The sequence below is a fragment of the Canis lupus genome, chromosome 6 (assembly GCF_048164855.1).
Source record: "Canis lupus baileyi chromosome 6, mCanLup2.hap1, whole genome shotgun sequence".
Taxonomy (NCBI): domain Eukaryota; kingdom Metazoa; phylum Chordata; class Mammalia; order Carnivora; family Canidae; genus Canis; species Canis lupus.
In genome coordinates, this window is record NC_132843.1 from 26,525,052 (window position 1) to 26,545,373 (window position 20,322).

At 40.3% G+C, this 20,322-nt stretch overlaps 1 protein-coding gene and 2 long non-coding RNA genes across 13 annotated transcripts in view; 2 read left to right on the plus strand and 1 right to left on the minus strand.

Moving 5' to 3' along the window:
• MAPRE2 (microtubule associated protein RP/EB family member 2) overlaps nucleotides 1-20,322 on the plus strand; it is a 157,430-nt gene that overhangs the window by 69,485 nt on the left and 67,623 nt on the right. The gene's annotated exons all lie outside the window — the stretch shown is intronic.
• Nucleotides 10,806-12,263, plus strand: LOC140635133 (uncharacterized). The gene is made up of 2 exons (XR_012032468.1): nucleotides 10,806-11,170; nucleotides 12,000-12,263. It is a non-coding gene; the product is annotated as an uncharacterized lncRNA (long non-coding RNA).
• Nucleotides 16,183-20,322, minus strand: part of LOC140635130 (uncharacterized) — a 40,772-nt gene continuing 36,632 nt past the window's right edge. Inside the window, exons 3-4 of the long non-coding RNA XR_012032464.1 lie at nucleotides 18,474-18,562; nucleotides 16,183-16,728 (exon numbers count right to left, since the gene is read on the minus strand). This is a non-coding gene — a long non-coding RNA (uncharacterized lncRNA). The remainder of the gene's footprint in view (nucleotides 16,729-18,473; nucleotides 18,563-20,322) is intronic.

The window sequence follows — 20,322 nt, forward strand, 5'->3', positions numbered from 1 at the left end:
AGACATCTAGGTGTACATTCCTGGCCTGAGTAGAAGCAGTCAATGCACCTTCACCGCCTTAGGCCTGGCGCTTAGATCAGACAGTGGCTTTGGGATTTGCAGAAGCCCACTCCATGGTTAGCTATAGAACTTTGGGCGGTGGCTAGTGTATAGAGATCACATTCTTCCAATCCTCCCAGATTCAGAAGCAGGATATATGATACTTCATTGTGAAGGATTCTTCTGAATCATTTAATGCCATAAAACGTACAGACATAACTGGTGAAGCTTCCCAGGGTGCTCCATATGGCCCTTTATACCGCTAGAGAGTAATCCCCTTGATAGCAGGTTCTGGGGAAGACTGAGAGTTGAACCTGGATTGAGTAGATTTGTTTACTTTGAAATTTTGTCCCTTTCACCTCAGAGGAAAAATTGGCTTGTTCCTCTCTTGGGAAAAGTACCTTTTTTTCCACAATGAAATATGTTAGAATACATATAGTTAGAAGAGTTTCATTCTTCCTCACTTTAGCTTATCATTCAGCTGTCAACCTCCGTGCTACTAAATTGGATGTGTCCTACTCTCTAGTGTCTTACACACTACTCTGGCAGCCCTCATAACACTCCACACACATCCCATCAGGGTCATATGAACCTTTTTTCTTAGTTCATTTAAAATTCTGTCTGTTAAAAAAAAATAAAATAAAATTCTGACTGTTTAACCTCCGTATTTTGGGCCCCTGGAATTTATATTTTGTTGAGAGAATTCTTTCAAACTGGAAACCTATAATTCATATAGGCAAAAACTGAAATTACCCACCTTTTTACCCCATAGTGTGAATCAAATTTTTCCTAAATATGTTTTTGTTAAACGCATCCCCAAAGGTGTTCATTTATTTCAATGAAAGTAAATAGTGGGGTAAAGGTTAAACAGAGTTTTATAGGCCACCAAGAAATAATTTTTTAGTAGGTTACTAAAAAAAAAAAATACTTGTGCGTTTTCAGTGTCAGATAGATCTCCCCTGGCTAATTAGAATTTTGCTCACTTGAACCAGGACAAAGTTTATTCTTCAGGCAGGATTTTTGTGTGTGTGTTTCTAAAAAAGCAGAAGGTGGTGGTAAGTACAGAGGATAGTGAATGACTCCTGTTAGTGATGGTATCCTTTGTGTAGTTTGTCCAGTAAAGAAAATATGACTAGAGCTCAGTTGTTATTTCTAGACCTGACTTAGTTCAGGAGGGAAAGTATGTCAAAAGAATCAGGCTTTGGGGGCGCATGGGTGGCTCAGTTTGGTTGGGCATCAGCCTTGGGTTCAGGTCATGATCTCAGGATCCTGAGATCGAGCCCTGTGTTGGAACTCCCTGCCTGCTTCTCCCTCTCCTCCCCGCTCATGTGCTCTCTGACTTAATGTGCTCTCTCAAATAAATAAATAAAATCTTAAAAAAAAAAATCAGATTTTGGCTGTGACTTGGAACAGAAGAGGAAAAGGGCAAGAGATTTGAGAGAGAGAGAGAGAGAAGTAGGAGTTAAAAATATATAGTGTGCATTGATCGAAGTCTCTAAAACTTGTGACCTCTTGTAGAGGTCCTGGCCAGTGTGTGTTGTTGCATAAGCCTGAAATTCTCTTCCAGTGTTCTTCCTTAGATTTCTGTGATCCCATTTTTTTTAGAAGTACTATTTGTTTTTGTTTTGCTTTGCTTTAAAGACATTAATTTTTTCTTTAGTGTCAGCTTATCCTGGCAAAGCCCTGAGTGGAGGTCACTTGTCAAAACTGCCAGAGGCATGAACTTGTCAGAGAGATTTTCTCACACTCAGTTTTACTTTGATTATAAATACTAGTATTCCTTTATTTAAGAGCCCCCACCCCCACTCCCATGATTCCTTGCAGGGTTTGTATGTGGTGGTCAACAAATCAGGAGAAAGGGAAGCTACTAAAGTGGGCTCCACCCCCACCACATCTATTTCCCTTTTGTTGTTTTGAAATAGCCAAATATGTTTTTAAGTTGTTGTTAATGTAGTTTTTTAAATTCCACTTCTGGATTTTACACGATAATGGAGATTTAAGCCCAAATTCCCACAGTTTTTTTTTTCAGGAACACGTTAAGTGTTCCTTCTATTGCCACCCTCCACCCCCCCTCAGTGCAGAGATAAATAATGCACAGCCCCTTCTGGAAAAGCCCCTTGGGTTAGGGACAGCACTTGGTGGGAGGCATCTGAGAAGGGGGGGGGGACCCACACCTGACCCCAGAAAAGTAACTTTGTGATCACTGTCCTAATACCCAGCCAGGGGTAAAGTGATTAGTCCTGTAATTTTCAAAAGCTTTCAGAAATGGAACATGTACGTGAAAACTGAATGTATGTGTCCCCTACCATGACCTCTGAATGTAAGTTTTAACACAGCCACGAGGCACAAGTCTGAGCATTGCCGAGTGGCTTGCATAGTAAGGTTCCTTCACCCTGACAGGAAGACGCTTGAGAAAAGTGAAAGGTTTATCTCCCTTGATCCCCAGATTTTTAGGATAGTTGCCTTGACCATCACTGGGTTAAAAATAGTACAGTATACTATTAGGCAAAAAGACAAATGAGAACATCTATTCCCATCTACACAATATGCTCGGAGAAACAAAGGGCATATATAATGGAGACTAGATAGATAAGTCAATGTGTACCTTTTTTGTTTTTTTAACTGGCATTATGTAAATGGATTACCTAATCAGTGGTGGTTTAACACTTTAATAGCACGAATTTAAAAAATTAAGTGAGTTTTCATTTTAACCATGAGGCTTACATGCTGAAGTATGTTTGGGAAACATCTCCAAATACTTAGGACTTAACTGAAGTCTCGTGGATGATAGTAAAGATTGGCCTAATGCCGGTACTCCTCTTACATTAAAACCACATCACAAGTCACAAATGAAACGTGCCCCTCCAGCATCTGCCCCAGGGAGGTTGCACGCCCTGCAGCCCATCATCCGGATTTTGTTTCATTTTCTCCTGGGTGCCCCAGAGCTGCTGCCTGTGCTGATCTGTGATGTGTCCAGCCTGCTTAGTATGCTCCGTGAATATTGCACTAACTGCAAAGTAATCCTCTGTGAGATTTCTTTCTTGATACCGTCTTTGAATTTTTGTTTTCTTCTCTTCCTTGGAGCACCTGCTGTCAGGTACCCTGCGGGCCCTTAAAGCTGGAGGTTACATTGCCTATGCCTTTTTTCCCCCCCCACTCTGCTGCAGTCCTGTGGGCCTCCCTGGCTCCTGGTGCAACCTCCCACCTTCTGGAAGTTATTGAGCAATATCTGGCCTTAATGTGACCCCTGTGATAGTGCCACACAGCCATCTGCATTCACAGCACCAGCCCCCTCACCCCCTAGTCTGGGGGAAGGCTGAGTGAATCCCCATGGAGACTGACCAATTAAGAATAAACAAAAGGGAAGCTTTGAATGCATTATCCTAGCTATAGGGGACTGCTCACCATCAATAATCACGAAATAGAAAGCTTGTGGAGCTGTTGGGCTGAACATCTTGCTAAGAGGGGGTGCGTGGTGGGTACAAGGAGGGGTACGAGCCAGGCAACGGAGTGAAGGCTTCCCAGGTGGGTGTGCCAACCTCTCCCTCTTCCCTCCTTGCTGTCTTGTCCTGTGTCTGGGAGCAGAGTAAATCTGCCCCTCTAACACTAGTTCTCCAGCGGGAGGGAGAAAGAGAGAGCCTTCAGCCACCTAGGCAGAGGGAATGTAGACCTGTAAAGTGTGTGCTAAATCCCCTAGTAGTGGGGTTAGCAATGCACAGTAAATTGAAAGGCAAGTTTGGTGTTGGAGAAGCCAGATGTTCTCTCTCTAGGATTTCGGCCAGGCAGATAGCATCGTTATAATGCTGACTGACAGATGTCAGCATGAATAACAACGAATGGATTTCCAGCCTGTGTGATGAGTGTGGACAGGACTGAGGAGGTAGCCTGTGCCATCCAGCACCTCTGTTCCTACTCCCATGTTAAGACCAGTTGGGGTTCTCCAAGTCCCCACTGCTTTGGAGAAGTAGGGAGTTGTAGCAGGCCAAAGTTAGGCTCTGGTGAGAGCCTTTTTATGCCAACCCCACCCCTTTCTAACTATATGATCTAGGGCAAATTTTTTAGCTTCTTAAGCCTCATTTTCCTTCTGTCCAGATGGAGCGCCTGGGTGGCTCAGTCGATTAAACGTCTGCCTTTGACTCAGGTCATGATCTCAGGGTCCTGCTCATGCATGTGCACTCTCTCAAATAAATAAATCTTAAAAAAAAAAAAAAAACCCACCAACTTCACAGAGTTCTTAATGAGGATTTAAATGAACAGCAGAATATAAAGCATGCTAAGCAGTGACTGGTGCAAAGTAAATGCTTTTTCTCGTGTCAGCTAGTGTTGTCATTTGGAGTTCAGTCTACTCTGTCACTCTTTGTCTGTAATCATCTATTATCTTTGTGGCCTCAGTATCTAGCATAAAACCTGGCATGCAGCAGATGTTAAAAGTCCAAAATGAGTCTTGAAAAAAATTCAAGCAGATTAGGCTGTAGTCTTTTCCCCTTTATCAATTTAGGAATAAGCTTACATACAGTAAACTGCATCCATTTAGAGTGTATGATTCAAGTATGTATGCCCTTGAAACCATCACTCCCAGAAGATGCCTGGGACTCCTCTTTGTCCATAGCCCCATGTAACCACTGCTTCACTTCATCACACATGGTGGTCATTGCTTACATGGTCACCACACAGTAGGTCACATTTGATATAAATGGAACCATACAGATTGTATTCTTTAGGGTCTGACTTCTTTTACTCAGCATAATTTTGAGATTCATCCAGATTGGATTTATCAGCAGTTTGCCACTCTTTGTTGCTGAGTAGTAAGCCATTGTATGGCTACACCATATTTTATCATTCATCAGTTGATGAACATTTGGGTTGTTTCCAGTTCTTAGCAATTATGCATAAAACTGCTGTGAATTTTCACATACTAGTCTTTATGGGAATATGTTTTCATTTCTCTGCAATAAATACCTATGAGGGGAATGGTGGAGTCATAGAGTCAAACCTAAGAAACTACGAATGTCCAAAGTCATCGTGCCATTTCATATTCCTGCCAGCAGCATGTGAGAGGTCTAGTTGCTTCACATCCTTGACAACAGTTGGTATTGTCAGTCTTCTAAATTTTGGCCATCCTTACAGATGTATTAAAAGTATCTCATTAAGATTTTAATTCATATTTTCCTGGTAATGAATGATGTTAAGTGTCTTAGATGCTTATTGGCTTTTTGTGTGTCTTTAGTGAGGTGTCTGCAGTCAGTTTTCTGTTTTTTAAAATTAGATGTTTTATCCTATTATTAAGAGGATTGTAAAAAATAAATCCTGGATACTGTAATATAGTCTTGTCTTAGATTTTACTGGATATGAGTCTTGAGTTCTTCTTAACCTCCATATAGACGCCTCAAGAAAAAGAATAGTTGATTTTTCTGGTCTTTGTCTACAGTGCCTTTTCTAGCAGTTAGGTCCAACTCCCTGTGAGTACATATTCAGTGATTCTATTAAAATAGATTTCTAAAACGTGAAATGACAGGATCATTCTTCGAGTTCAGGGGAAAAAACAAACAACCACTATACCCCCTTAAAAGTTGCATATGAATAAGTTAAATTTAAAAGCTAAGTTTTCTCTGACATCTTGATAGCTAGGGGATGCTTTTATAATTCTGTGGAGAAGAACCCAATGATTACATAGGTATGTTTTTCTTTGTATTGCATGTCCCCTTAACGCTGGATCAAATTTTCCACTCCTATGTTTGAGGAAAATGTGTGTTGAAATGTTTTCTTCTTTAAAGGTAGCAAGGAACAATTTTCATACTTAAAAACTTTTGCCCAGAGTAGTTAAAGAGAGTGTGTATGTGTGTGTGTGTGTGGGGGGGGAGAATTTGGAGGCAAATATCCCCCAACTCTTCCTCGATGTATTCTCATTTTAATTTGGCAGCTTTGTCTATGCCAGTTTGACTCCTAAATTCTGGAAACTCTTAAGGAATAATTTCCTTAAGTAGAACTGAGAAACTGGGAAGCTAACACCCAGTAAGGTCTTTGGTTTACCTGAAAGGATCAACTGAGTAACCCTGTAATTTTTGACAGAGTGGGGATGCTTAGTTTCCAGAATCTTTGCAGCCAAAAGCCAAGTTTCTTAACCACGTATGTTTCAAAATCCAAAGAGACTATAAAATATAAGGTCATTTATGATTTTGCAAATGCCATAGGTCTATTAGTAAATTTTTTTAGTTTAACCTATTTCATTTGCCATTTATTCATCTTATTGCAAAACTTTCAGGCCAAATTCCAGATAAGTTGCTGCTTCCATGATGGCAGTAATGTCTTGCTATCTAGGTTACAGATTATTTTCTGTGTTCTGGTTGGGGCTGAGCAGGTCACAGGCACTCAGATAATCACTTGAGAATTGAGTGTGTTCTTTTTGCTTTAATTGAGGTTGTTCCATGAAAGGAAGCCAAATACCATTAGACAGGACATCCTGTGATTCCCTTAGTTTACGATGGCCAAGGACGGGACTTTTTTTTAATAATATAAGATGATTTCTTGTTTCCTTTTCTGTTAAAATGGGAGCCCAGAACCAATGATGTCCATTTGGCTTTAAAGAGTCTAACAAACAACTGAACCTCCACCAAAAATCACCTGAAGATTTTTAGAATGTGAAAAAATGTCCATGTCTTTTTATGTGAGCCAACAATGATTTGGTCATTGTTAGCATTTAAGTGGCCACCAGTTTCGTCTTGAAATAATAATTAACTCTAAAAGAGGAAATGACCAAACTAGAAGTTCTTGGAGTTAAGCATGCTACCATAAAAATTGTAGAATCAGGTACCTTGCAGTACACCCACCTACACAATGAAATGTAGTGCACATATTACACATGAAGAAGATAGAAAAATAATCACAATATGTTAAGAGAATCAAGCTGATCGTATTGGTTTTCTAGGCCTGCTATAACACTATTACCACAAACTAGGTGGCTTGAAATTTATTCCCTCAAAGTTGTGAAGACTAGAAGCCTGAAATGAAGATGTTGGAAGGGCTATGCTCCCTCTGAAGGCTCTGGAGGGGAATCATTCTTGGCCTTTCCCTGTCTGATGGCTCTGTGTGTTCCCAGTAGCTCCCTCTCTCCAATCTCTGCTTCTGTCACCACGTGACCTCCTTCCCTGTGTGGCTGGGTCTGTTTCCACATGGCCTTCTTAGAAGGACACTAGCCTTTGGATTTAGGGTCCTAATCCAGTATAACTTCTAACTAATTATATCTGCAAAGACTGTTTCCCAATAAGATCATTTAGGAAGGTTTCAAGTGGACGTGAATTCTGGGGGCGGGGGCGGGGGTCACTGTTCAACCTATTACGTGTGTGTGTGTGTGTGTGTGTGTGTGTGTGTATACACATATACCCATTTTTATATGTATAGAATTCATACATCGCACGCATTCCTATAAAAAATAAGAGGTCTTTAATTTTCTGGGGGTTTTTTTATAGTGAAAAAATACTGTTTAATATAACTATTTTTTAAAATAGTACTTTGACATCACATTTTAAAGTTTTTTTTATTAACCTCCTACTTTGAGTTTGTTTTCTGCACCTCATCAAACTAAGACATTTAATCTTAAAATAATCTTTTGTAATATTTATACATACAAATATGTATATGAGTCAATATTTATGGTATTGTGCTTATTATGCTTATTATACTGTAACAATAGCTAAAATTGAACTAAAGCAGATCTTTAAGATACTGAATAAACCAGTATAATACTTGCTATCTGATTTAAGTCTGAGGAGGCAAGAAAAAAAAGTTATACTCAATTGTTGAATTCAAATCTAACTTCTTAAATGTTTTAAAAGTCTCTAAATCAAATTAATCTTAGAAACTAAACCTAGAAGCTAGGCATGGGGTTAGGATTTCATTTGTTCAAATTGGCTCAAATACTGGGTAACTCCTAACATACATCCTCTCTAAAACTAACTTCATCCACTCACCGTTCTTATTCTTTAGACTTTTTTAATCTATAGTAATAGCTCTAGTTACTTAGTCAAATGGTTCATAAGGGCTTCGCCTAAGTAATTTCCTTTCCCTTAATTAGTGCTGAATGCTCATTAATCACTTGCTGTTTTTCTGTCTTTAGATATCTTAACAAAACACTCTAAACTCAGTAGAGACTAGATCCCCCACATTTGTTAAATGACAACAGTTTTAAATTTTGTCATTGCTCCTATAAGTTCTCCTACCAGAGAGCTGCACAATCAGAAAGGGAGGCTTCAATTTAAGAAACTCCATGCTTCTACTTTTTAACAAACACAAAGCTTTTGCCATGTATCTGATCTTATTTCTGCATCCGATTCAGTTTGGACAAGGCACAGATTTTATCCAGTGTTGACTCAAATGCTCAATACCTGTACTTCCCTTGGAGACTCACAGTGTTAATACACTGATGCAAGAAATGTTCTAACTTTTGACTTGTAGCAAAGCAGTAGACAGGGAAGTGGAGGGGTATTGCAAGGTGTGTATGTAAACTGATTTTTGTTGGGTGCATCTGATATAAAAGTCTGTTGGGGGCACCTGGGTGGCTCAGGTCGTGAACCTAGGGTGCTGGGATCGAGTCCTGCATCAGGCTCACTGCAGCGAGCCTGCTTCTCCCTCTGCCTATGTCTCTGCCCCTCTCTGTGTGTCTCTCATGAATAAATAAATCTTTAAAAAAAAGTCTGGTCTCTTCATTACAATAATAAATGGTAGATGAGTTCATTGTTTAAAAGGAAAACAAGGGGTGCCTGGGTGGCTCAGATAGTTAAGCATCTGCATTCAGGCTCAGGTCATGATCTCTCGGGGTCCTAGATCGAGCCCCATATCAGGCTCCCTACTCAGTGAAGAGTGTGCTTTTCCCTCTGCCTCACCCTCCCCACTCGTGCTCCTGCGAGTGTGTGCTGGCACGCGCACTCTCTCTCTCACACATCTTTTTAAAAAATAAAGCAAGACAAAATAACATGCACCTTTTCTATTCCAGTATACAAGGAAGATAGGGTTGGTATCTAGTTGCCCAAAGAGTAGGGAGGAAGAGAGAAGGATGCCCTGTGACTCTGGGGTGGAATTACAGGAAGTCAAGGGGGAAATCCATTCCAACCAAAATGAATCCTTTTACCTGGGAAAGGAAGTTTTGGGGTCGATGGCCTGCAGAAGCGGTGACAAAACAGTGTGCCTGTTTTTGATGGTGTTTCCTTATTGCAACACCAATTTGGCTGAACATTACTAATCTTAGCTCAAAAAAGACTGAAATTAACATTTCCTGTTCTCCTAATGTGCAGCCATCTTGTATATAATTCACAGGATGTTCTCTAGGGTGGGAAGCAGGTTCCATAAAAAAACTCATCAGTGCCTTGTCTTATATATGTATTATTTATGAAGTTTAATGTTATACTGTTTCTCCAGTTGGCCATTTTGGTTCTGTGTCAATCTACTATGAAAATAATTAAATAGCAAGGGATATGCATGTACATTACCCATTTGGGAGTCAGATTCACCAAAATGTATTTTAACACTGGCCTGCACATCCCTCATCCTTTTAGGCTTAATTTTATTGGTATTTCACTTTCCATTTCCATCTCAAAAAATTCTCATAAACTTTTTATAAATGAATTTTACTGTAGTACAGACCTTTGGATAGGCCCTAACCTCTAAGAGTGAGATACCAAGAGATTTATTTTTTTAAATAGATTTCTCTAAACATCCAGTCCAGATACCAATCTAATGTATTTTATTAGGCTTAAAAAAGTTATAAGCAGTAACGTATGTGGTCTCCATCCATTTTGATTAAATGAATACAAAAGCATATTGAAAGAGTATCGTCCAAAATAAGTAGTAACTAGAAATGTGAAGTATGGTGATTCCTAAAATATTAGCATGGCTTATATGTTACAGCTGGCAGGTTTTTGAGCCAAAAATTGTTCCCGGCAATAAACTAAGTAGTCACCCAAATCTCTACGTTTCAAGCTCTTCTTCAGGAAAACTCATTTGGTTGAAGTGAAAATGTACAATGAGGCCTTGGTAGAACTATAAAAAGGAAAAATGGTTTTATTGAAGAGCACAATTGTGTCTCATTTGGAGTTCTTTTTTCTTCCCACTTACTCTAATGACATAATAGAGTAGAAAGGGGCTTTGTTGAGAAAGTCAAGAATCCTAGAATCAGCGGTAGCTCCAAATCCCAGTTCTTCCACTCAATTGCGACTGACTACAAGTCAGTCACTAAACCTGAGTCTGTGTGTGTCTTTTCCCACATTATGGCACAAAAGCAGTAGCTATCACATAGCATTGTGAAGACGAAATGAGAAAATGTGTTACCTATTTCTCTAAAGAAAAGGACATCCAGATTGATGAGGCATATGTGTCCAAGTTTAAGAATCCAGCTGATAGTCGCTCTGGAGCCAGAACCCAGTCAGTGCCTGTTATTCCTAGATCAGTGCTCTCTTGAAGCTGCAGAATAGCTACTGAGATTTTAATGTCCATGTTGGAGACCTAAAAAATGGCACATTTCTCTATGTGATTCTTTTTTAGGCCTAAAAGAGGCCTTGAATCCATTCAACCCTAATGTATTCCCTCCAAACTATCACATATTGTGTTAGAGACCTACATTGGCAGTTGCTTATTACATGGTATGATTTCAGACACCTTGTGAATTTCCACTCCCCATGAAATTGTCCCACCCATACTTTCGTTGGGCATTTACTTTGTTGAAGACCCACTATGTGCCAGGCACTGCTTTAGACAAAGAAGAGACAGCAGTTAACAAAATATATTCAATAAAGTATCTGCCTCTATAGGTCTTACATTCTGGGGGCAGGAGGTGGTGAACAGGCAGCAAACAGATGAGATCATAATGGACTGTGTTAGTAGCAAAAAGGGAAGAAGAGGGTGACATGGGAATAGCTGGAGGAAGCCACTTGAGAGGGTGGGCAAGAAGAGCTTGCTAAGGAGTTAATATTTGAGCTGAACCTGAAGCATGAGATGCTTCTGGCCAGGGTGCCAAGTGCTAGAAGAGACCTCTTTCTGCCTAAGGCCTTGAAGGATTATCGTTGAAGCTATCATGCCTCATTTGTTTTTCTATTATGAGGAGGTTTAGGGAAGGCAAACAGCTAAAGATGCTAAGTACCCGGTGAGGAATCAGCACCAACAGCGCACAGTACCTCAAGGAGGGGGGCAGAAGTGGGCACATCCCCGCAAAATTCACCTACCACACAACCTTGCCTAGTGTTGGCATGTTCATTCAGCCATCACATACTCTTCTGCATTATTTTGTGCACCTAATTTTATGCATGATGGATTAATTACTGAGTATGATTGCCCACCGTGGTGGGTACAACACCCATACCCTGAAAGGTTGACCTGAGGTCACGCTGAGGGGAGGCTTGGGACCTGACTGGAAATGACTTGGATCATGGGAGAGAGCTAAGGTCAGAGTGAGAGGAAACAGAGCCAAGTAGGGCTGGGAAAATAAACAGAAGGCATATGGTCAAGAACGAGTAGATGTTCTGGGAGCCAAGTTGGGGGTGGGAGTGGGGCACTGAGCAGAAGTTGGTGCCCTGAGGAGACCAGCCAAGCCTTGTGGCATGGGAATGAGCTCTGGGTCATTGAAATTATTTTCAGAGCATGGACCAAGCCACCACCCACTGTTTGAAACAGATGGACATTTAAGCAAATATAATCAGCTACATTTCTGACCATAAGAAGAAATGTATGCCTGTGTGTGTGTGTTTAGGTCCTTAGCCTTTTACTTTCTTTATACGCAACTGAATTTCATATCTGTGAACATCACAAATGCCACCGAGAACTGTTTTAGAATTCAAAAATTTCATTCTTGGGATAAAAGCCAAGTTTCCAAGTCATTTCAGGGCCATAACTATTGACTCATTAATTCCGAGTTTGAAAAAATCAAAACCTATATATACTGTTTTGAAAGTTGCATTTGTGTCGTCTCCTTACAGTACTGTGGGCAGCCCAACTAAGGAAGCACCTCCTGAATAGTACCTGATGGGCCTGGCATGGATAATAATGACGCTGTTAAAATGGAGGTAGATCTTCAAGGCTAGCTATAGTATCTCCTTTCGCGTGTGTGCATCTTTCTCTTTTAAAAAAAAAAATAGTGCCAAGTACTGGTACTCTTGTACAGTTACTATTACTTTTTTTAAAAATAGTACATGGTGATATGACAAGAGCAAATTGAATTGTTTTTAAAATTAACAGTTAAATGGTAAAAGAGATGAGCATCTGGAAGAAGTATTTTCTGTTCATTCTCTCTGAGAGGTGGCAGTTATTAGCTAGAGCTAGGACCTCTGTCACGCTAGATGAAACTTGGTGCTCACATTAAGAGTGTTATCATTAAGCATCATCATCATTAAGTGGTGGCTGATACTGAGGAGCACATTAATAATTGCAATTCTAGCCTGCCTAGAAAAGCCTGATAAAACTCCTGTTGGATCCGGCATTTTCCTAAGCAGCCTAGTATCAAAGTTCCTTAGGTTGGTTTTCTTCACCAGCTCCACCTTGTGAATAGCCTGATCTCAAGAAAATATATCACGATATCATTGTCACGGCGGCCGGCCGTGTGCTGACGTTCCTCCACCGTCCTTGTCTGAGGTCGGAGCTGCGTCCAGCTCTGCTCCCGAGGAGGCCCTTCCCCCAGCTGGTGGAACTCTCCAGGGAAGGCCGTGCTTGGAGGAGTTAGCCTTGCCTTGTCTGTCTCATCCCATAGCAGAGTCCCAGAGCCTCGTAAAAATAAAACAGATGCACATCTGCCTGCGGCGGCCTAAGTGTGTTGTTATTACCTGAAGACCATAAATGACCTCTTAAATTCTCATCCCAGCCCTACAATCCACGCAGACATCATTCATTCCACAAGTTAAATGGAAGCCTTCGGACCCAATTTTAAAGGAAATTCAGTGCTGTTTCTGTGCGGTGTCTCCAGAGAGATTTCATCTTGTCTGGGTCTGTCTCTGAGATCCCCTCTGTAACGCTGGCTTCCCTGGGTCCTGATCCCCCTCCTCAAACAAATACTGTCTCCCTGCCCCCACGTTGCAGGTCACAAGTAAAGAGAAAGTGATGAATTGAGAATTATCTGGAGATAGCCTTTCGTTGGTGAAATGTTTAAGTCCTACCCCTCACGGTATTGAATCTAGAGAATGAATTATGCACAGCTGAAAAGCGGGGAAGTTTCTGGTTCAGGGGACACATTTACCCGTCACTCCCTGCTGATGCCCAGTTCATTATGAGGGACAGCCACAGGAGATTTCACATCCGTCTTTTGTTAGGGAGGGAGCCAGGAAGGAGGCACTCAGGCTGAATCTAGTCGTGTTATTACAAGGCTTTTCAAAGGAAAACTCGCTCATTTAAGTGACTGCTGTGGGATTGAATCTCTTTGGTCCCCCTCAGATGGAGTGGACAACATAGATTCTAACGCAGAAGTGGTCTTGGAGAACAGCTTTGGGGATTTCTTCCTTTGGCTAGTATGGGATCTGCTGCTTCAAAATATTTACAGGTTATTATAGAAAGATGCCACTTGTAAGAGAAGAAAATATTCAGTGTTATATCAATGATTGGCTAAATCTCTTTTTAAAATCCTATAGTTGTGGGGCGCCTGGGTGGCTCAGTCGGTTAAGCGTCTGTATTCAGCTTGGGTCATGATCCCATGGTCCTGGGATGGAGCCCCATGGTGGGCTCCCTGCTCAGTGGGTGGGTCTGCTTCTCCCTCTGCCTCTGCTGTTTTCCCTCCTTGTGTGCGCGTTCTCTCTCTCTGTCAAATAAATAAAATATTTTTTGAAAAAAAGAATAAAATCTTATCATTGTGAATGCTTTGGAGTATTTGCAGAATGGCCATTTCTGCTAAAATGACAAAGAATTATTTCTGAGTAAAAAGCAGTTTGCAAATCTGTTTGAAATAATGTACCCTCCCCCCCCTTTACATGGTAGGTAGGAGCAGGCCAACCTTGACAGTCTTCAAAAACTTGAGGCAAAGAACACCATGTGAGATAGGAACTAGAAGTGAGGGCTTGACCTAGACCAAGTGTAAGTCCAATCACTGGTTTAAAACAAACAAAAAAAACAGGTGTTCTTATGGCTCACAGGTGCTTTTTCTACCTTGGCATGTATGGAGAAATGGTACAAACAACTTCTGAGGCATTTTGAAAGGAATGCTAACACCTGGGCAGCAGGACATGGCTTCCATGAAGCACTGACACCTTTCAGTATTACTGAAGAAACCACTTGGGTTATGGATTGTAAGGACTTCAGAAATCCTTATGTGCCTAAACTCATGTTTCTCAGGTGAAAGAAAATCACATCATTCTTTGTACCTCTTCTCCAGGCCACTCTTGGTTTTCATTTATGAGAATCTGGGTGAAGGGTGGATTGCATGGATTTATCTTAGACTGGTAGAGGGAGATTCTCCTCTGAGGGAACATGTTGAGAAGAGAGACCTGTTAATGAGAGCAAAGACGGACAGGCACAAATCTGGGTATAGTTGTCAGATGTCAGACATCTGTGTGTGAATGGAGTGTATTGGCAAAGGGTGGGTTGAAGTTTCAGAAATTTTGTGTCAAATGTTAAGTTTCCAGTTGCATGCAGCCTCCCTTAGGGAGAGGCATAAAGAAGGTAACTTACGTCAGGAAGGTATTTTAAAGGTTCAGCTTCAGAATGGGGTAAATCTCAGCCAAGTGGGGCCTTCTTAGAGTGGCAGACAGTAGTCAACCACTTATGGAGGGCTGTTCTTCTACAGATGGTCGTGTCTAAACTTGGGAAGCCTGGCAAACTCAGACGTTAGTTGTAGGGGGAAGAAATCAAAATCCAAATAAGTTCCACATGCCTCATTCCCAGAATTAATTTCTCAGATTCCTCTCCTTATAGCCGCACACCCAAAACAGGACCAGAGCCAGGATCCTGGGACACCTGGCCTGTGGCAAGCCTTACCAAAAGAAACACTGTTTCCTTCAAAAGGAGTGAGTGAAAGCGTGAAGGGAGGAAGTGAGGAAAAGTAGCTGCTTCCCCGGACCCCCATCCTCCCAGAGGATGGGAGAATGGCTATGATTTATTTGTAAGGGTTAGGGTGGGGCAGAGAGGCAAAATGAGTTACATAAGAAATAATTTCAGAGTAAACCTTCCATGGTGCATGGTCTCTTTATTCTGTAGAATTTGGAATTACTTACCTTTCTTAGCCATTAATTTTTCTTGACTGAGTCTTTGGAAATGAGTAAACTTAAAAATTAGTATATTAAGGGGCACCTGGCTGGCACAATTGGTGGAGCTTGTGGCTCTTGATTTTGGGGTTGTGGGTTTGAGCCTTATGTTGGGTGTAGAGATTACTTCAAAATAAAATCTTTTTTAAAAAATTAGTATTTTGAAATTTTCTTAACTGAAGCATAATTGATATGCAGTATATTCTACTAGTTCATGTGTACAACAGTGATTTAACATACATTGTGAACTGATCCCAAGAAGTCTACTTACTGAGTCACCTTACAGAGTTAATACAATGGTTATTGACTGTATTCCCCCTGCTGTACATTACATCACCCAGAATTATAACTGGAGACTTGTATCCCCTGATCTCCCTGCACTCATTTCACAGACCCCTTTCCCTTTCCCCTCTGGCAATTGCCACTATGTTCTATCTAGGAGTCTGGGTTTTGTTTTTTTAGATTCCACTTGTGAGTGAAATCATGTGCTATTTGTCTTTCTCTTTCTGACTTCACTTAGTGTAAAACTCTCATAGTCTATCCATGTTGTCACATGTCACAAATACCAGGATTGCCTTTTTAAGGCTGAGTAGCTCTGTGTGTGTGTGTGTGTGTGTGTGTGTGTGTGTGTGTGTATGTATCACATCATCTTTATCCATCATTAATGCGCACATCATTTTCCGTGTCTTGGCTATTATAAATAATACTGCAATGAACATAGGGGTGGGTGTATCTTTTCAAATTAGTGTTTTTGTATTCTTTGGATAAACATCCAGAAGTGGAATTGCTGAATCATATGGTAGTTCTATTTTTAATTTTTTGAGGAACTCCATACTGTTTTCCGTGGTGGCTGCACCAATTTACATTCCCACCAGCAGTGTGTGAGGATCCCTTTTCTCCACATCCCCACCAACACTTGTTAGTTTTTGTCTTTTTTTTTTTTTTAAGATTTTATTTATTTATTCATAGATACAGAGAGAGAGAGGCAGAGACACAGACAGAGGGAGAAGCAGGCATCATACAGAGAGCCTGACGTGGGACTCGATCCAGGGTCTTCAGGATCACGCCCTGGGCTGCAGGCGGCGCTACACCGCTGCGCCACCAGGGCTGCCCAGTTTTTGTCTTTTTGATGCTGGCCCTTCCAAGAGGTTTGCAGTGATATCTCATTGTGGTTTTGATTTGCATTTCTCTGATGATTCATGACGTTGCACACCTTTTCACATGCCTGTTGGTCGTCTTTGTGTTTTGGGAGAAAAATGTATTCAGATCCTCTGTCCATTTTTTAATAGGATTAGTTTTGTGACTGAGTTGTATGAGCTCTTGATACATTTTAGGTATTAACCCCTTATTGGATATATAATTTGCAGATGTCTTCTCCCAGTTCTCATTTTGTAGATGGTTTGCTTTGTCACGCAGAAGTTTTTTAATTTTCCACAGTTACACTTAGCTACCTTTGCTTTTGTTGCCCTTGTCTCTGGAGTCAGACCTGAAAAAACATTAAGACTAACAGTGAGGAGCTTACCACCTGTTTTTTTCTTCTAGGAGTTTTATGGCTTCACATCTTAAATTCAAGTCTATAATTCATTTTAAGTTAATTTTTGTGTATAGGTAAGATGTTGGCCTAGTTTCATTCTTTTGCAAGTAGCTGCACAGTTTTCCCATCACCATTTATAGAAAAGACTGTCTTTTCCGGTATTGCACATTCTTGTCTCCTTTGTCAAACTAATTGATCATACATGTATGTGTGGGTTTATTTCTGGGCTCTTTATTCTCTTCCATTGATTTATGTATGTTTATATCAATACCATACTGGTTTTTAAAAAGATTTTATTTATTTATTCATGAGAGACACACAGAGAGAGAGAGGCGCAGAGACACAGGCAGAGGGAGAAGCAGACTCCATGCAGGGAGCCTGACGCAGGACTCGATCCCAGGTCTCCCGGATCAGGCCCTGGGCTGAAGGCGGTGCTAAAGCACTGAGCTACCAGGGCTGCCCCAATACCATACTGTTTTGATTATTATAGCTTTGCAATATAGTTCAGAAGCAGGGGGCATGAGACCTCTGGCATTTTTCTTCTTTATTTATCAAGAGTGCTTTGGCTTTTTGGGGTCTTCTGTGGATCCATACAAGTTTTTATATTCTAGTTCTATAAAAAAAAATGCCATTGGAATTGCATTGAAGCTGAGATTGCTTTGGGTAGTATGGACATCTTAACAATACTTTTCTAATCCATAATCACAGAATATTTCTCCATTTATTGGTGCCTTTTTCAATTTCTTTCATCAGTGTCTTGTATGAATTATTTTAATCCCTACCTTCAGGAAGATGAAGAATCCACATTTGTCAGGGAAGGCTATAATTCCTCCCCTGCCTTCCTCACAACATTCTTTCAAGGATCAAAATGGGAGCATGAAATCACTTTAAAATAATAGAAAAATTCCTTGTGTTATCCAAACGTTTCTGAATAAGCAGGGGCTAGTACTTTTACCTTTGTATTGTAATCTAGATTGACAGCCAAGAAATTATAATGAAATCTTAGGATTTTAGAGTGTGTCCACAACAAGCTAAGGTGATTAAATATGCTTTCACCAGCCTTGAGTTTAACATTTGGAAAAAGATCAGTTTTCTTCTGTGAACTGTTTAGTCACCTAAATACTTTAGACTTGAATGTATTGAAGTTGTATCTGTAGAAAAAGTGGGAGTTGAAGGAATTAGGAAGAGAAAAGCATGAAAGGCAGAGCAGAAATAGAACTCTTTTTGTGCCTTGGGGCCACCTGACTTGCTAGGGGTTAGGAAGAGCACCAGCCCTTCTGCAGGGAAAGGGCCTGGACCCAGCACTCTCTCTTAAAATCAGAAGGTATTGTGCTTTTGGATGGGATACTAATAAAGGGAGCAAAAAACAACCACAAAGTGAAATGAACTGCAAGTATCTTGGTGAAATTTGGAGGAAGGTTGATAAGAATATTCTAATCAGCACAAATTGTAAATAGAAATTAACTGTATTGGTTCCATTGCTATTAGCATGAAGTAGGTATGGAAATCTATTTAATGTGTTTTTATCATTTTATTTAAGAAAACATAAGAAAATAGAGGCACCTGGTTGGCTCTGTCAGTAGAGCATGGTCTTGAGGTCATGAGTTCAAGCCCCACGTTGGGTGTAGAGTTTACTTAACAAAAGAGGGGAAAAAAGCAAAGAAAACTTAAAATCTTCCTAACCTTTATTCACTCACCTTCATCTTGGTCTGCCCTCCATTCTGGTTTTCCCACAGGTCCCCTAAAGCAAGTTGCTCTTATTGCCGGGGGTTTCTGGAAACTGCAGCTGTGTTGGTTACAGAGGGGGTGTGGTAGAGGTTAGAGTGGTGAGTCTAGTAACTAATTAACTGGAGTTTTTCTAAAGCAAAAATCAGGTGCTATTTAAACGTTTATAATGGTCTTCCTAACGTAATAAGCTCCTTCAAGGTACATAGTACTTTACCTGCCTTCGAGAACTGAATGTCTGTTTAGATATGGAAAGTTTGTTGACCTTAGGTGAATGTTATCAGTAAAGACTCAGAGGAGAGTGTGATTGATTGGCAAAACCTCCAGCCAATGAACGACTGGCTTCCCTGTTCTCAAGGATTTCTTAAAAGCAGTTGTAACTCACCCACCTGTTCCTTTGTCTACACTTCTGTTAGGAAACCCCAGAACATCTCTACTCGCTTCTATAGGGATTATCTCTCTAAATCGCAGGGCTGATTGGATCTCTCCTGCTTTGTGTTTAGTTGTTTTCAAATCATCTAAACAAAAAAATTTCATCCCAATTTGGCTGGATATCATCTAGCACAACTCTAGGCCTTGCAGCCTCATCTTGCAGTGATAGATTACATGGTAGAGCAAAAGCTTTCCAGTATTGCCTGAAGAAGAAACCATCAGAAGAGTACATCAGCTGCCAAAAGTTTGCCAGCAAATGAAAATTACTGCAGGCAGTTCAAAATGTTCTAAATTTTGAATTATCTTTACTAAGATTTTTATAACATTTACATAGTCATATGTTATTAACCAGATACTCAAAAACCTTTACAAGTGTTGTAGAAAAGCAGTAACTGTGGTCCCATTATCTGAAATGCCAATACCATGAGTTTTTGTGTTGTTTTGTTTTGTTTTGTTTTCAGGTCTTCAGGGGAAGAGACTTTAGAGATGAGGGTGCTTTGGGGGATAGATAGATATTTATTTTACATTTATAAAAAAAAAAATCTGCGGGCACCTGGGTGGCTCAGTCAGTTAAGTGCCTGCCTTCAGCTCAGCTCAGTGATCTCCAAGTTCTGGGATCAAGCCCCACCTCGGGCTCCCTGCTCAGTGGGAAGCCTGCTTCTCTCTCTCCCTCTGCCTCTCCCCTCCTCATGCTCTCTGTGTTTCTCAAATAAATAAATAAATTCTTTTTTAAAAATCTTCACTTAGCACAGTAGGTAGAAAGCAGATTTTTATTGTTATAGACATAATAAGCACTCCAAACACAACTCTTTTTTAAATATATAGGTTTTTGTATAAAATGAGATTTTTCTGTCCTATATAGCCATGCTTAAAATATTTATTTCTAAATACCATTTGTGACTAAACAAATAAGGAACCCTTGGAGAAATAACTGGTTCTACATGTAAGGCAAGAAATGTCCAAGTTGGGCCTGGGATATTTTGTCATACCAGAAAGCAAAGAGGTGATCAAAGACTACTGGGACCTTGTCAGAAGAACTAAAAAACCATCTTAAATAAGTTCTTGCAAGCTTACCCCCAGTGGAGATATAAACTGTGGTGGGTTGAAATGTGAACTGAAACATACTTGCCATGAGTTCATAATTATACTTCAAGAATAACCTCATTAGTAATGTTTGGAGAATATTAGAGAACTACCTCATTATTTTGAAAAATGGTAAATACAGCAAATCAGACATCTGCCCTGTCTTTGTTATATTACCAGTACCTCAGAAGGGAAACTTCTCTTTGTAGAATTATTCTAGGTGATAAATCAAAATAAATAATAGTATATGACTCTAAAGTCTCTAAAGAATTGGTGGATCTAAACAAATACTATTAACAGCTAACA